Below are 15,097 nucleotides of genomic sequence, written 5' to 3' on the forward strand. Positions count from 1 at the left end.
ATTCCCCCGCCCCCTCCACATTACATTCTGAGGACTTATTATCTCCAGCTCAACTACTCATACCCCAATTGAAAAATTAGGATTTTGGTACTTACCGATAAATCCCTTTCTCCGATTCCACAGGGGACACTGGAGTCTCAGTACAATGTGAGAAGTGGGTTAACCGGGAGCTGGCACCTTTAAAAAATTTTGAATTGTATCTAGCTCCTCCCCCTCTATACCCCCCTACAGGCAGTCTAAATAAACTGTGCCCGAGAGGAGCTGGAAATTAAGGAAAAAGGAGACAGAAAAGCTACAGCATTCATGTACAAAGAAGTAAACAGTATTATAAACGAAAAACAACATTCCAATCAGACTCTGGAAAAACAAACAACCATCTGAACCTGGAAAATAATAAGTAATGCAGGTAGAGCAGCGCAGGGTGGGTGTCCAGTGTCTCATGTGGAATCGGAGAAAGGGATATATCGGTAAGTACCAAAATTCTAATTTCTCCTTCATCCACTGGGGACACTGGAGTCTCAGTACAATGGGGACGTCCCAGAGCTCACATCCCAGGTGGGAGAGTGCTGAGAACCCTGCAAAACTGCACGTCCAAACTCTGAAGCAGAGGCCGCAAACGTATCAAAGCGGTAAAACTTTAGAAAAGTATGCCTGCCTGACAAAGTGGCCGCTCGACAAAGCTGGTTTAAGGAGACCCATGAAGGACATACCGAGCGCGTTGAATGCGCCGTAATGGAAACAGGTGGTTGCCTTGAAGCCACCACATAAGCCTGTCTGATAGTCAGATGAATCCATCTTGAAATGGTTTGTTTGGAAGCCGGCCAACCTGGGCGCGCCAGATCAAACCGAACAAACAAAGCATTGGACTTACGGAGAGAAGTAGTTCTGTCAACATAAATCCGGAGCGCTCTGACAACATCTAAGGACTTAGAGGCTGGAGACTCATCCTTAAACACAGGGACCACAATTGGTTGGTTTATATGAAAAGCAGATACTACTTTTGGAAGGAAAGACTTTTGTGTGCGGAACTCCGCCCTATCTTCATGGAAAATGAGATAAGGAGGACAACATGATACAGCAACTAGTTCAGACACACGTCTCGCTGAGGCGAGTGCCAAAGGAAGAACCACCTTCCAAGTTCCACCCTCTGTAACAGCTCAAAGGTGTCAGACTGGAGAAAAGACAGTAAAAAATCCAAGTCCCATGGTGCCGTTGGAGGCACAAAAGGAGGCCGAATTCTGACTACTCCCTGGAGAAAGGTCTGGATATCCGGCAATAATGGACAACACGGATACCTGTACCTTTAAGGAACCAAGACGAAGGCCTGCTGTTAAACCAGCCTGAAAGAAAAGAAGCCGCCTTAAGTCTTGATAAATAAACGGCCCCTGAAGAAGGAGGTCGTCATGTAGAGGAAGTGGCCACAGCTCATCTATCAACAGATTCCGTATCTGTGAGTACCACGCTCGTCTGGGCCAATCTGGAGCTACTAGTAGCACCTTGTCATTATCGCGCTTGATCATTTGAAGCAATCGGGGGATGAGCGGGAAAGGAGGGAATAGGTATATGTAGTGAAACGGCCACGGTGTTGTCAGCGCATCCACTACTGCTGCTGCCTGTGGGTCCCTTGTTCAGGAACAGTAAATTGGTAATTGGTGGATCAACCTCGATGCTATGAGGTTGGCCTGTGGTCGGCCCCACCGCAGAGTCAGTTGGTGAAATACATGAGGATTGAGCGACCATTCTCCCGGATGAATGTCCTGCCGACAGAGGTAGTCGGCCTCCCAATTTTCCACTCTCGGGATGAAGATTGTGGAAATCGCCACTGCAAATTCCTCCGCCCAAAGCAAAATTCTGCTTACTTCTCTCATGGCGGCCCGGCTTTTGGTGCCACCCTGTCTGTTTCTATATGCCACCGCTGTGGCATTGTCCGACTGTACTCTGATTGCCTGACCCTGCAACAGAGGATGCGCCAGCTGGAGTGCATAAAAGACAGCTCTAAATTCTAGAATGTTTAATGGCAGTCCTGCCTCCCGCTGAGTCTAGTGTCCCTGAAAATGTTTCCCCAGGGTCACTGCTCCCCACCCTCTCAGACTTGCGTCAGTGGTGAGGAGAATCCAATCCCACACTGCAAACCATCTTCCTGCCAGCAGGTGAGAGGGATTCAACCACCAAATGAGAGATGTTCGAGTTTGGGGAGACAATAGGACTCGCTGGTGGAGAAAGAGGTGGGATCCTGACCACTGGGAGAGAAGGTCCAACTGAAATGGCCGGGCGTGAAATCTCACATATTGAATCGCCTTGAATGTCGCCACCATCTTACCCAGAAGATGGATACAGAGATGTACAGACACTCTGCGATGCCGCAGTATCAGACTCACCATGTGCTTAATGGAGGAGACCTTGTCCTGAGGTAGGAAAACCCTTTGTTCCACCATGTCTGATATCATTCCCAGGAATAGCAGGCATTGTGTTGGAATCAGAGAGGATTTTTGGAAATTTAGAATCCACCCATGTTGTAAGAGAAGACTCTGAGTTAATTGAATATCCAGTGACAAACGAGCTACTGACGGGGCCTTGATCAGGAGATTGTCCAAGTATGGAACAATGATAACCACCTGAAGATGAAGCAGGGCCATCATAACGGCCATGACCTTCGTGAACACTCTTAGGGGCCCATTTATTAATGATCGCATTTTGCAATGCGATCAGGGCATGCAGTATCGCCCCTGATCACATTGCAAAATGCAATCCTATCTGCTGGATGTATTATCCGGGACATGCAGGGAGACGGGCTCCGAAAAGAGCCCGTCCCTGCGATGTCTCCGGAGGGCAGTCGGGGCTTCTGCGCATGCGCAGTACCGCGGACTGCACATGAGCGGCGCCCATTGCCGGCGGAGGGATCTGGCAGATCCCTCCGCCGGCTGATATGCGTAAGTGCCCATAGGAAACAGCGGCTAACGCTATCTTTAGATAGCGTTAGCTGCTGGGGTCAATATCGGGAATGCTTCGCATTCCTGATATTGATACATTTGGCAGCATCGCATCCCCCATAGAAACCTATGGGGGAGGCGGCTGCCGGCGGCAATGGAGGGATCGCAGCAGGTATCGGAGATACCTGCTGCGGTCCCTCCTTCATACATTCAGGGGATACTAAGTATTTGAGGTAAACCCCCGAAAACAGGTGTTTTCGGGGAATTTACCTCAAATGCACTTTGATAAATGGGCCCCTTGGTGCCGACGAAAGACCGAAAGGTAGGGCCTGATATTGCAAATGAGAGTCTAGGACCGCAAATCGAAGAAATGCCTGATGAGGAGTCCAGATGGGGATGTGGAGATAGGCATGCTTTATGTCTAGGGCACCACAAACAAGCTGGAATAAAAACCCTGACCTCTCTGATGGGTCGGATATCATCCAACTCCTCTGATGCTGGAAAAGTGGCAGCCTGCCTTTGTCTTTTACTAAAAATAGACGATTTAGCAGTCACCTCTAAATCTTCCACATGTAAAACTTGGCGTACTGCAGTAATTAATGCTTCTACGCCCTGAGATGTAGGTTCTGACTTCTCAAGAATTTGAACCTCCTCTTCCTGAACCTCACCCTCTTCTGGCTCCTGCAACTCTTCCTCCTCTGATTCATCCCAGTGCAAGGGATTCTGAATCAGTCTCTTCTGAGGGACATTATAAGACGAGGTTGCAGGAGATGCTTGGGACATTACCTTAGTAAGTCCCTCAACAGACCTGGATAATGAACGAGCCCAATCTGGTTTGGATGATGTCTGTCTGATCACCTCCTTGTCCTTGCGAGCTGCTTCCAACTCTGCAGACAGATTAGACATAACAGATGTCAATTGATCAGACCATATAGACTGAACTGGTGAGTCAGCAGTCTGAGACTAAGAAACACACTTGTCACACAGTAGGGAAGAATTAGACTGTCCCTGTGTGAATTTCTCTGCACAATTTTTGCAGGAGAAGGATTTTTGTGCAGCCTTAGAACCCTTGTTAGACATGCTTGCAATACACTGTCACAAACACACACACACACACACAGGTGAAGGGACAGTGAGTAATATACTGTACAGAAAGGAAAGGGGCATAGAGGGAGATATGCTATGACCCTTAGCAGTGCTAAATGAATAGTGCTATTATAATGCTGTTAAACAGCTGTACTGGCCTGACTTCTATGTCACAGAGCCGGGATGCAGTCAGTCTCCTCGTGCAGCAGAGCTAAAATAGCCACCAGCCTCTTTATAGAAGCACTGGGGCTGCTGGGAGGCAGGAGTAGAAGTCTGCCTTAGGCTCCGTCCCTCCACTATGGCGCCCGTTCTCAGCACTAGCGGTGCTGCTAGTTTGTGTACCCGCCTAATGTCCTGGCTCACCTGCTATTCAGAGAGCCAGGACACACTAACCTGATGGCTACCACTGCTGCCGGCGGCGGGCTTTAGCTGTGGAAGCCTGCGATGAGCGCCGCATGCAGCACGTCTTGGGCTCCCCAGAGACTGAGGTCTCTGTAGCAGGAAACCTCAGCGCACACCGCAAGCAGCGGTGGTGAGGTCTCCCCGGCAGCTCCAACGGCGCAGACAGGCAGGGGCAGTGAGCTGCCTGTCTGTGTCCTCAACTGCTGATTGCAGAAACGTTTAGTTTTAAAAATAATAGAGAGCCCTAAGGAGCATTGGTCCAGCTACCAGGGCACAAATTTTAATGGAGCTAGCTACCATTCAAATTTTTTTAAAGGTGCCAGCTCCCGGTTAACCCACTTCTATACCCATTGTACTGAGACTCCAGTGTCCCTTAGGGTATGAAGGAGAAAAAGTGTTTATTTTTTCCCCTTATAATCCACAATTAAAATTCTACATTCCCTGTACAACCAGATGGTTTTTTTTTTATAAACACTTTTTATTGGAATGATCACAATAAAAAATAACAGAGACCATACCCTTCATAATCACCGAAACATAACAAAATAACCAGATATAAGTCAAATCTGTATACAAAAAAAGGAAAAAAAAATATGCTAACTTTTTTAAGTATATCTGTCACAAACTGCAGTTCCTCCTCCTTGCTTCTGGTGTCGTTCTTTGCCTGAGGCCTGTCTAGCCCATTCCTCCCTGGCTAGTCTTTGATTCCAGACTTGATCACCTAATCAAGCAGCTGTGGGTTGCACCTGGGGAACTAGCTTTATATCTCCTCAGAACTGAGCAATCAGTTCCAGGTCATCTAGTCTACCTCTGTGGCTGTGCTCTAGGTTTACCATTTCCAAATGATCTCTGCCTGTTACCACTTTGGATCCTGGCTCACTGCTACCAAGGTTTTCTCCTGCTTCCCTGTGTAAGTGATCAAGGACATTATTATTACTTCCCTTGCACCAACTGATCAGGACTTTGTTTATTTGCATTCCAATACCTCTGGGACTTGTTATCAGCAACTACTATGTCTACCTCACTCCATCTGTACCCGTTTTGCACTGCAATTGCTACCTTGGACTTTTGTGTGTGTGTATCCAGTTCGGGTCCAGCCAGTATACCTGTATTCACAGATTTCCTGTTAATATTTCCATTCAGAACTCAGTGACTGTTCATCTACATCAGCAAACAGAACTTTGTTTATGTTCAGTGATGATCCATCTGCATTACTCCTGTACTGTTCTGTTTAAATCTGACAATTCTTGCATTCATGAATAACCCTTGTTACTAAATAAATCATTATTTCATTACACCCGACAGCAATAACCTTATTTTGAGTACTTCATGCATCCGCACACACACAAACCTTGGGGATCGTGACAGTATGTCCTGGGCTAAAAACGTGTGCTGTAGCTTTTTAATTCAGGGTGCTATAAATGTCAAGTTAACCCTCTGTATCCTCAGCTGATGCAACTCATGGACTCTAGACTGCTGGCTGATTTTAGAGGGAAACTGGTTCAGATGCAAACTTTGTCAGCTGAAATACTTTTTGCACTGTCTGATATTTCGGGGAGTAAACCAGACCCCATCAAAATGTCGTCAGGGAAAACTTTATCTGTGAAATTGGAACTATGAACACTGAACAATCTTCTCCTGTTCAGAGTAATGGCAAGTTTAGTACTTTTCCACGACCCAGTCTCTCTGAAGCAGAATGAAACCATCGAAAGGATAACAAACTTTGTTTCTATTGCGGTGGGCTTGGACATTTTATTCAGTGGTGTCCCACTCACAAGCCTAGGAATGGTGTTCAAAACTCTGCTGTGGGTCCTGCTTCAGTCCAGCCTGGCCCCCATGTCGCCAAAGTTCGAGCACCAACCAGAGTTTCCTGTTTTTGGGTACAATCCCCAGTCCCATGTGTCCTCAGTCCTGTGGTTCCAGTGTCCATTACAACTGGGAATTCCAAATCTGCTGGTCTCAAGGAGGGACTTTTGTGTGCTGCCCCTGAAAGGAGGTCTGGGCCTGATATGCCTCACATGAATGGCATAACCCCTGGAGTGGGTCATCTGTGCCAAATTTCCAGAAGGGATCACTATAGCCAAAGCCCCAGGAAGGGTTATCGGTGCTAAAACTTCAAGAGGGGTCTCCGTGCCAAAATCCTAGATGAGGATTCAGAATGTCCAGCCCCAAGTGGGAGTTCCGAGTTTCCAGCCCCAAGTGGGGGTTTGAAGTCTGCCTGTCCCAAGAAGGGACTTCTGCCTTCCACTTCTATAAGGAATTTGAAGCCTGATTCGTCTTGCAAGAGTGTTAATGCTCTAGAAGGGATCTTGAGTACCAAAGTCCCAGGAGAAATCTCAAAAGACAAAGTCCAAAGAGGGGTCTCTAGTGCCTCAGCCCTAGAAGAGGTTTACAGTGCTTCAGGCCTGGAGGGGCCTCTGAGCGTCCAGCCCCATGAGGGGTTTCTGGGTGCCATGCCCCAGGGTGGGATTCAAAGTGCCGTGCCTCAGGAGGGGCTTCCCATTCCTAGTAGCTTGCCCCAGGAGGGGGCTCCGAATGCCGTGCCCCAGGAGGGGCTTGCCAGTCCCAGTGCCGTGTCGCAGGAGGGGGCTTCTAGTGGCCTCCCATCCCAGTTGGGGACTCTTGTTTGTCTGCTTCTATACAAGTGTCATCCCTTCAGTATGCCGCCATACCTGTGTTGCTTCGTAGTTCAGCCCTTGCCTTTGGGCATGAGGTTCCGTCTGCCCTTGTCTTTGGGCATCAGGACCTGTCTGCCCTTGCCTCTGGGCATGAGGTTTCATCTATTGTTCTGAGTGCCGCGGTGTCGGTCGCTAGTCCAAGTGCTGTTATTTCTACTTTTACTTCCAGGGTCAACCAGTCACCAAGGGTTCCCAACGGTGTCCAGCCCCTGGAGGGGGTTTCGAGTGTCCAGCCATAAGAGGGGGCTTTGAGCATCCAGCCTCTAGAGGGGGTTCAGAGCACAAATTCAATCCCAGGGGAGGAGGCCAGCATCTTAATTTCTCACTGCACAGCCTCTGCATCTGATCATGAGAACACTGCTGTAGCCTTGGTTACCAATCTTAGTACTGATTTGTTGGCTCAGGGCTTGGATGCTGTCCAGTCTCCCAAGACTTCTAGAAAAAATCTAACCCAAAAAGAGCCATCTGAATCTCTAGTCAGGGCACAGCTGGGGTAATCATATATTGCTGACCAGTCTCTTGAAAGTCTTCCTTAATGTTCGGACAATCCATTCATCATTCTATCTGTAATGTCTCTAGAGAAGCAGGCTGCCAATCTCTATAGTATTGCCCTTGCCTTCAGGCATGAGGACCTGAATTCTGCTCTTGCCTTTGGGCATGAGGGTTTATCCACTGTCTTGGGTGCCGCCTCATCGGCCACCTGTCAAAATACTAACTGTTCTTGTGTCTTCCAGCAGTTGTAATTCTCCACCGTTTGAGATTCATGGTGCACCAGAACTCTGTGCCAAGATTCCTGCCCAGCTGGGGCCATCTGAGGTTCTTGCGCAGCCAGGGCCGTCCAGGGTTGCTGCTCAGCTATCTGAGATTCCAGACCAACCAATGTCACCTGTCCAATCAAGGTCATCTGAGTCTGCTACCCTTCCAAGGTCATCTGAGGTTCTGTTTCAAGCCCCTGAGTTTCCAGCTAATACCCAGTCATCTATTTGCTTCGATGGGAATATTGACCAGTTTAGCACTTTAGTGCGTCAATGCATCAGGTACATTCAAGAACCAACCTCAGGCTCTGTAACTCCAGCTTGGATAGTTGGCTATCTTCTTCTAGTCTTCATGGGGGTAGCCTTGGAGTGGGCCAATCCATTAATGGAATCAAAAGATCCAGTGCTTCAAGATCACCTAGCCTTCTGTGATGCAGTATTTCAGAGGTTTTGTTTACCTGCTGCTCAGTCCTCTGGATGTCCTTTGGCAGCCCAATCTTCCAAGTGTCCATCAGCTTTTACAACATCACCCAAATGCTACAATTCTAAGCCTGCAGAGCCTGTACAACAGTCACAAATTTCTATGAGAATTGGCTATACTTCACTTGATTTTTCTTCTGACCGTTTGGTGGGTTCAGATTCTGCAAATACGCTACCTGGTCCTGATGTTACCTGAGTAAGTAAGTGGTTGTTGCAGACTATGGATTTGGACTCTGAAAGTGAATTTGTGGATGATTCTGGTCTTGTACTTGGGGTTCCCGTATTACTGAGTCACGTCTTCACCTCCTGAAAAAATCTCGACATCTCTAAAAGGGTCTAAAGGTTCTCTGAAGAGGAGAAAAGGGGGGAAAAAAAGAGGTAACTTGTGGAGCATCTGGAGTCCACTCCTTAGGGAGAGGGTAATGTCACAAACTGCAGTTCCTCCTCCTTGCCTCTGGTGTCGTTCTTTGCCTGAGGCATGTCTAGCCCATTCCACCCTGGCTAGTCTTTGATTCCAGTCCTGATTACCTAATCAAGTAGCTGTGGGTTGCACCTGGGGAACTAGCTTTATATCTCCTCAGAACTGAGCAATCAGTGCCAGGTCATGTAGTCTACCTCTGTGACTGTGCTCCAGGTTCCAAATGATCTCCACCTGTTACCACTTTGGATCCTGGCTTACCGCTACTAAGGTTTTCTCCTGCTTCCCTGTGTAAGTGATCAAGGACATTATTATTATTTACCTTGCACTAACTGACTAGGACTTTGTTTTTTGCATTTCAATAACTCTGGACTTGTTATCAGCAACTACTACGTCTACCTCTGTACCTTTTTTGCACTGCTTTTGCTACCTTGGACCATGTGTGTATCCAGTTCGGGTCCAGCCAGTATGCCTGTATTCACAGATTTCCTGTTAATATTTCCATTCAGAACTCAGTGACTGTTCATCTACATCAGCAAACAGAACTTTATGTCCAGTGATGATCCATTTGCATAACTCCTGTACTGTTCTGTTTAAATCTGACAATTCCTGCATTCATGAATAACCCTTGTTACTAAATAAATAATTATTTCATTACACCTGACAGCCGTAATTAACCTTATTTTAGTATTTTGAGTACTTAATGCACAATAACACAGTAAGTAAGACCAAGAAATACCAAAATACCCAACATTAAGGGAGGCCTTATAGGGAAAAAAGGACAGAATAGAAAAAGGAAAGGAATAGAGAAAATCTCTGGGGCAAAACTTCAAATAAAAACAAGCATAAAGCTAAATATAGTTGACTGCTATAGGGCAAAAGGGGACGGGGCAGATTGAGAAGCTAACCATGGGTTCCATGTCTTATCAAAGGATTTACATGAATGGTTAATAATACTAGTTGTGTACTCCATACGATAAATTTGCCAAACATGAGACAGAATGGACTGCATGGAGGGGGAGTCGAGCTTTTTCCAGTTCACAGCCATTTGACATTTCACTGCATTGACAATATGACGCATCAATTTGTTTTGGTGTTTAGTCAATGCAGGCAGGTCTAGGGGAAGAAGAATATATTTAGGGTCATATGGAGTAGGTATAAATAGTAAGTGTGATACTTGGGGTTATTAGCTTGGTAATTGGTGTTATTGGTGCAGTAATTAGATGCAGAATTAGAGTCCACACATTGCATTCCAGTAAAACAAATGAAAAATGGTGCTTTTACTTCAGCATGGACATCAGGAAACAGAAATAAAATAATAAACAACCTAGCCCTTTCTTATCGCACTAGCTCACTTCTTGAGCCCTCTCTATAGAAGCAGCTAATCTGCATGAAAGTCTCTCACAGTCTCTGAGATTTGTGGTCCTTCCTGCCACATGGAGGACTGGACACTGGCCTCCTGGCCTGGTATAGCTTTCTCAGCTTGTTGGCTGCCGCCTCTCACAAGGACAGTGTCAGAGGTATATGGCTCTGCCTGCCACCTTGCAGGTATGATCCTGACCACCTGGTCTGCTTCACTCACACTGCAGCCCCACGTGGACTGTCTGGCTGTGTCCACCAGCAGCCTCACCTGGGCTCTGGTCATATGGCAGCCATTATACATCTTCCTACAATGCTTTTCTACTCTGTGTGGGCAGATTTGTCCTGCCCCAAACAGAATCTGCTGCTCACCAGTGCCACCTCTGGTGATACTGCCACAACGGCTAATAACATTCCTCCACAGATCAACTATCTTGGGACAGGTCCACCATATGTGAAAGAAGGAGCCCTCAGTAGCACAACCTCTCCAACACCTATCTGATGTACCAAGATACATTTTGCTCAATTGAGCAGGCCCATAATACCATCAATATAGTACTTTGTATGTATTCTCTTTTATCTTGACACATATTGAGCTAGAGTCAGTGTTGTACAAAATCTCGGTCCATTCGTCATCCTCTAAAGAGGTGCCCAAATCCACTTCCCAGGCCTTTTTGTGAGGAACACATACTGACAGAGATTCCTCAATTAGCATTGTATATAGAGAAGAAATTAATCCTCTGGTTGAGGAATGACTCAGACATAAGGCCTTAAAAGTAGAGGGGTCTAGTAATGAGGAGATATTTCACCGTGGAGCGAAAATGTCTAAGTTGTAAAAATTGGAAAAAGGACCTAGAAGGGAGAGCCGACTTCTCCTGAATCTGGGAAAACTGGGGCAAACTAGAGTCCCTAGTGATATCATTTAAATAGAGGATGTTACGCTCCTTCCATGGGTAAAAAGAGGTCTTGTGTTTGCCTGGGGGAAAATCTGGGTTGTAAAATATGGGGACAACAGGAGAAGGGCTAGAGAACAGACTAAATTTCTTGTTAGCATAGTCCCAAATAGATAATGAGTGGGAGACTATCGGATGAGAGACAAAATTCTTAGGTCGACGAGACCTCGGAAGCCAGAGGAGAGAGGAGACCGTAGAGAGACCCAGGGTATCAGCCTCAATAGCAACTCAAACCATTCTAGCATTGGGGTTACACCATTGCACACATTGGGCAAGTTGCGCAGCTAAATATTGTTTAAAATTAGGGATACCCAGCCCCTGCTAAGTGTAGGACGTTGCAATAGTTTTAATCGTATTCGAGGGCGTTTATTTGCCCAAATAAATTGTGAGGAATGAAACTGAAGAAATTTAAAAACATAGGAAAGTACAAAAATTGGGAGGGTCTGAAAGAGGTAAAAGAACCGAGGGAGCATGTTCATCTTCACAGAGTTCACTCTACCTATCCAAGAAACAAAGCGTTTAGACCTAGAAATTAGGTCCGATTTAATTTGATCTAAGATACGTGGAAAATTTGCTTGGAATAATTGATGAGGGCGATGTATTAGAAAAATACCTAAATATTTGATGTTCTGTTTATGCCAATTAAACGGAAAGGAAGCCTCTAAATGAGTTTTAGTTGGTCCAGGAATATAAAAGTCAAGCACTTCTGTTTTGCTCGTATTAATTTTATAGCCAGAATAACCAGAGTAAAGGTCAATTTCAGCAAGGAGAGGCTGCAGAGCGCGAGCCGGATTCCCAAGGGATATTATTACTTCATCTGCGTATAACGCAATTTTATTCTCAGAGGAGACAATTTTTACTCCAATAATTGTCAAATTATTTTGGATCCTGGCAGCCAAAGGTTCCATGACTAGAGCAAAAAAAATTAGAGGGGAAAGAGGGCAACCCTGTCTGGTACCGTTGGCAATCTCGAAGTCGAAGAAGTAATGCGATTGACAGAGACTGTAGCAGTGGGAGATTGATAGAGTGCAGAGATACCATCCAAAAAATTTCCGGAGAACCCCATTTTCCGGAGCACCCCAAAAACAAAAGGCCAAGAAATATGGTTGAAAGCCTTCTCAGCATCCAGTGCCATAATTAAAAAAGGAGTTTTCTGATAATGACTAGAATGAATAAGGTCTATAGCTCTCCTAGTGTTGTCAGATGCCTGACGACTTGGAATAAAACCCACTTGATCTGGATGGACCAGGTGGGTAAGGAGAGGGGCAAACTGGTTAGCCAGAATTTTAGCATAAGTTTTCAGATCTACATTTAGCAATGAGATTGGCCTCTAATTAGAACACTGCGTGGGGTATCTATCAGGCTTCGGGATTACCACAATATCAGCCTGAGTGGAGGCTGGGGAAAAGACGCACCCCCTAATATATTATTAAAAAGGGAGGTGAGGGCAAAGCTCAGTCACATGATTTATAATATTGCGCTGTAAAGCCTTCAGGATCCGGAGCAGCTGTAGACCGCATGGACTTAATAGCCGCCATTGTCTCTTCTATAGTAATCCTCATTAAGTAAAGAGAGCTGGGATCCGACACACATGATAAAGGAATATTCGACAAATATGAACATACTCCCTCAGAACCTGTGGAGGAAAAAAGGAGGGGTTCCGGTAGGTTATAAAGAGAGTTATAAAAATCCCTAAACTTCTGTACCATCACTGTGGGATCATATGTAAATGTACCTAGTCCGTGGGAGTACAGTTTAGCTATTATACGTGACTCTTTCTTACGCCTCAATTTGTTAGCTAGGAGAGTGTCAATTTTATCCACTTTGTTATAAAACTGTTGATGTAGTTTTTGTAATATGGCTGCATCCCGGCTACATAAAAGGGCATTCAGCCTGGGAGAGAAGAGTAGCTTTGAGGAGCGTTTGTGTTGGTCTAGCAGAATGGAAATCTGGGATTCTAAGGAAGATATTTCCTGGGCTGCTTTTTTACGGACTGCGGAGGCCTTTGCCATGAGATGGCCTCGAATGGTGTCCTTATGGGCCTCCCAAATAATTCCAGGGGACATATCAAAATAGTGCAATAGGACCTTTTTAGTTTCAGAAAGTGGTTAAGGGGTGCAGCAAAAGAGAATCGTCTAATCGCCATTTACACATCCCTCGTGGGGCCCTGTAGATACCTGAAAGAATATATACCCCTGTGTGGTCATTCCATGTAAGCGTTATACCCGTGTCAGTAACTGAGGCTATGGAGAGATATGAATCATATCAATATGGGAGTAATGTTGATGTGGTGCAGAGAAGTGGATATAATTTCTAGCTGAAGAATGCCTAAGGCGCCAGGAACCAGCTGTTTAAGGGAGGACATAAGGTCAACAGAGACTCTAGACTGTATCCTCTCCGCTTGTTTTGGGGGGAACAAGATTTCTGTAGAAGAGTAGAGGACAGTATTGAAGTCCCCTCCCAATATTATGTGTCCCTGCGCAACTCGGCCAATGTGTCATGATAAAGAATGGAAAAATTGTGATTGGTCCCGGTCAGGGGCATATACTGAAACAAGGGTAAGAACCTCCGTACGAATCACACCTCCTATCACTATTATGTAACGCCCCTCCGGGTCCACAATCTTTTTTGTGTGAAATGGGATGTTACAGTGAATCAGAATAGTAACCCCTCTCTTCTTACAATTTGTAGATGCAAAAAAATGTCTGGTTGAATTGTTTACCTCAGAGCTGAGAGTGAGATCTGGTGAAGTGCGTCTCTTGCAGAAAGACCTTATCGGCTCCCTCTCTCCTACAGGCGCCCAAGGTCACAGTGTGTTTTCTGGGGGAGTTAAGCCCGTTAACATTTATAGATAATGAAAAATACAAAGAGGTACCAATTAATAAATGCATAATAATAAAGGAGATACCAGAAGACCACCAAAGAAATATAGAATAGAAATAAAAGGGGACTTCCGGTGGGCGGGGCACCCAGAGTGGTCGCATTTTACTTGGGCTCCAGCCTTATATGCTATAAATGACCCAGGATTGGGTTTCTTCACCCGAATTAACCACCCAAAAGCTGCCTACTACAACGCCACTGTACTACAGAGTGACTTGTTTCAGTTATTGGGTCTGGAGCCAGAATCTATCCACCGGGATTCAAGCCTGAAAAGCTCAGGCGTTCATGAATGCCCCCCGCCATTTTGGGCACGAAAAGCCTGAGAGAAGACTCTCCTTCTCCTGCTAAAGCGGCCATCTCTGCCTTCTCAGGAGTCGCACCGCAGAGATTGCTAGCCCCCTTGAAGACTACACCCGCATGGGATAATTGTATGTGGCAGCAGAAGACTGGCAAGCGTTCGCGGACCATTTGTTTTACCCGCTGCTGACGTCCTGGCCTGAAGTGGTTAACACGCGGAGGCGCAGTACCTGTGACCGCTCCCTTGGATTGGCGGTGTGGGTGTTCGGGTCGTGCGCTGCGGTCCGGAGCCTCTCCTCTGGTCATTGGCAGCGGTGATCATCGATCCCCTCCGGTACTGCATCATAGCCTGAGGATATACTAGTGGTCGCGCGCTTGTACTACTTAGCGGAGCTTGCCTGCCGGACGTGGGCTGAGGTTCCGGGGGGCGATGTCCGGGTGATAGGGATGTGCCTGCTCGGTATATCTCCTAGATCCCACTGCATACTCAGCCGCTGACGAGACCGTCCTTCCGGGCACCTCTGCTGCAAGCTGCGTGGCCTGATACCCCCTCCACGGCTGTCCCTGACACGGTGTCTCCCCGAATGTGACTGTCAATATAGCTGGGGATCTATCTGGCTCCGGTCCTTTGCTGGATGTTGGCAGCTATTTGCTGAAGACCGCTGCACGCCTGGAGACCTGTTTGATGCCCTTGAGATTGCACGGGCATTGACGGACCTGTCATAGATCCTGGGTCCCCTTTTGCTGCATTCGAAGGAGACGATCTGATCTTAAATGCCTTGTACCTTGATGTGATAATCAGAGGATACTTACTTGGAAGCTGTGGCTTATTTCTCCCTCCCCCCAGGGACCCTAACCT

At 46.5% G+C, this 15,097-nt stretch overlaps 1 protein-coding gene across 1 annotated transcript in view; it reads right to left on the reverse strand.

Annotated features, from left to right (window-relative positions):
• Window positions 1–15,097, reverse strand: part of MEI1 (meiotic double-stranded break formation protein 1) — a 464,883-nt gene that overhangs the window by 145,912 nt on the left and 303,874 nt on the right. The window lies entirely within an intron of this gene.

This window comes from Taudactylus pleione, unplaced genomic scaffold (assembly GCF_031769625.1).
Source record: "Taudactylus pleione unplaced genomic scaffold, aTauple2 ptg000080l, whole genome shotgun sequence".
In the NCBI taxonomy this organism is placed as follows: domain Eukaryota; kingdom Metazoa; phylum Chordata; class Amphibia; order Anura; family Myobatrachidae; genus Taudactylus; species Taudactylus pleione.